The sequence below is a fragment of the Mus caroli genome, chromosome 19 (genome assembly GCF_900094665.2).
Source record: "Mus caroli chromosome 19, CAROLI_EIJ_v1.1, whole genome shotgun sequence".
NCBI lineage: Eukaryota > Metazoa > Chordata > Mammalia > Rodentia > Muridae > Mus > Mus caroli.
In genome coordinates, this window is record NC_034588.1 from 3,058,314 (window position 1) to 3,061,579 (window position 3,266).

The window sequence follows — 3,266 nt, forward strand, 5'->3', positions numbered from 1 at the left end:
CATAGACACGCACCTGCCTCTGGCTGGGACTAAGGGTAAATGCAAGCACACCTGGATCCATGGTTTGCCGTGTTAGACGGCTGTGTTTGTGTGCGCTCAGAGAGGTTCGAGGAGAATATCAGGTGTCCCAATCTTAATCCCTTGAAGCAGAGTCTCTTGCAGAACTTGAAGCTAGGCTGTCTTTGCTATCACAGCTCTGGAGTTATAGGCTTTATATGAAGTGCTGGGGATTTGAACTTAGGTCTTCATGCTTGCATGACAAGTGCTCTTAGCAACCAAGCCATTTCCCCAGCCCTGTTTACTTTTTAATAGAACTGGTCCGCTGCCAAATCTACTCCTAACTGTGGGAGCAAATCTGTGCCGCTGAACGGACTTCCTAAGTGGAAAGAATGAGCCACTGCTCAGCCAGGGAGAAGCCCGTGCTTCGGGCTTTCCCCAGTCCAATTCTTTTGCCATATTTGGAGAAAACCTCCTCTACTTCTTTTAAAGTTGTCTTTAGTAAGCCTGATATGGTGATATACACCTTTAATCTTGGCACTCGGGAAGCAGAGATGGCCAATCTCTGAGTTGGGGACCAGCCTGGTCTACATAGTGTTAGGCCAGGACTACAGAGTGAGACCACATCTCAAAAAGGAGGGAAGCGGGGCAGAGGAAGCTGGACCTGATGAGATGGGCTCAGCAGTTAAGTACTGGGTACTCCTCAAGAGGACCAGGGTTTGAGTCCTAGCATCCACATGATAGCTCACAAGTAGCTTGAACTCTCATCCCGGGGATCTGATACTCTCTGGCCTCCAATACAACACATATACAACACACAACGTTGTTTTCAAAATAAAATTTGTCTTTAGGGATTTGGCAAACACTTTTCTTCTCTTCTGTGTAGCTCTGGCTGTTTTGGAACTCACTCTGTAGACCAGGCTTGCCTGGAACTCACAAAGACCTGCCTGCCTTTGCCTTCTGAATGCCAGCATTAAAAGCAGGTGCCACCAGGACCAGCCCAAAAATATTTTCTTAGACCAGGGCAATAGGGGACCAAGGCAAGGAAGTGGGAGATTTCTGCTGGGAACAATGCTTGTCCTAACAGTGCATGCGTGTGTGTGTGTGTGTGTGTGTGTGTGTGTGTGGTGTGCAAACATCACTGGCAGTGGGCAGTTTATGAGCTATGCAAACCCTTGACTCTTGCCCATCTGTTTGGGACTCGGCAGACAGAAGGCCAAATAGCAGAGAAACCAACAGCATGGCTTGTTCACTTTCTACGCCTTGCCACCAAACAGCAAGTGCCCTACTCAAAAATGGGAGGGAAATTAGGAGTTTCGCAATCTGGGACATTACAAGGTAGGAAGGTACCCAGGACCCGGGGAAGTAGGGAATTAATTTCTGGGCCCCTTGAGCCTCAGTGAGGGAGGGAAAGAGGAAGGGTGAGGAGCCCTTCTGGCCCTCTCAGTTCCTTGGACAAAGCTGAGTGGACGCACACATCTCATCTCATTTATAAATAACCCAGGACATTTTGTTTTCTGTTTTCTGGGGCTGGGTTTTCTCAGCACACAGGACTCTGGGGAGATGTGGAGGCCATGACCAGTCAGTCTGAGTGTTGCTGGAGACACAGCATCATGTAGTTATCCAGACGGCTAAACAACCACCTCATTTAGGATCCTCTGCCTCCGGCTCTTCTCTGAACCAGCCCTGAAATTACATCTCCGGGGTGGACCCTCATCTAGGCTGTGTAGGAGGCAGAAATCATTTATCTTCCAAGGCTGGCCAAGGTCTGGACTGGGCTTGCCTGAGGCTCCTGTCATGAGTTGGCACACAGCTGATGGTCACAGCCCCTGTCCAAGAGCTTCTTTCTAAAAAAGGGGGCCCGTGACTTCTGCGCTTTATTGTGATGGATGGAAAGAAGGCTAATGAGATGAGGGTTGTCGGGACAGCTCAGTGCGACAACACACTTGTCAGGGCTGTGGTGACCTGAGCTCAGATCCAGGGCCCACATGGTAGAAGGAGAGAGTTGTAGAGGAACAGCTATGTAGCATAAGAATGCCTTGCCTGTTAACTAAAACACCTATGGCCTATGGCTTAAGCAGGAAGTAGAAGGTGGAACATAGGGAGGAGAAAGAATTCTGGGAGAGGAGGAGGTGGGAAATTTGCCAGGAAGATGTAAGGAGCATGGTGCCTGAGCACAGGTAACCAGCCAAGGCAGAACGGAGGTTACTCTAAATGGGTTCTGTTTAGCTATGATCTAGTCAGGGAAGAGCCTAGCTTATGGCCTCGATCTTTGCAAATACATTTTTAGTCTGAGTCTTATTTCTGGGAGCATGGGGCTGGGAGGAAGAATCAAGGTCTAGCCTCAACAGGGAACTCCGGAAAGTTGTATTCTGACTCGTATCATGGCACACTCAACCCCTCCACCATGGTATACTTGACTCCCCCATAGCACACTCACCCCCATGGCACACTCATCCCACCCCCCACCATGGCACACTCATTCCCTCAACCATAGTACACTCACCCCCCATGACACACTCATCCCACACCCCCATGGCACACTCATTCCCTCAACCATAGTACACTTGCCCCCCATGGCACACTCACCCCCCATGACACACTCATCCCACACCCCCATAGCACACTCACTCCTTCCACCATAGTACACTTGCCCCCCCCATGGCACACTCACCCCCCCTATAGCACACTCATCCCACCCCCCATGGCACACTCACCCCCCATAGCAAACTCACCCCACCTCCATGACACACTCAACCCCCATGACACACTCATCCCACACCCCCATGGCACACTCACTCCTTCCACCATAGTACACTTGCCCCCCATAGCACACTCATCCCACCCCCATGGCACACTCATCCCACCCCCCCCATGGCACATTCACCCCCCCATAGCACACTCACCCCACCCCCATGGCACACTCACAACACCCCCCACCACACAAAAAAAGGAGAAACTCCAGATCAAATAAAAAGCCTGGCCCAGAGCCTGCAGACAGGCTGGAATTTGCTTGTCTCTGGCAATGATCTCTGAAGTGCATGATCAAACCTCCCCACCTTGCTTTCTCTGGATTCCACTTGACTGAGACCCCTCAATATACACATGGCTCTATCTTCCTATGAGATCCCACTGTTTTCTCCCCGCCTAACCCCACATAGGTGTCTAGCTCACAGGCTTCCAAATCTCTCAAAGTTTTCAAGTGGGATCCAAGGCTTTCAAGTTCCCATGATTTTTTTTTTTTTTTTTTTTTTTTTTTTTTGTTTTTT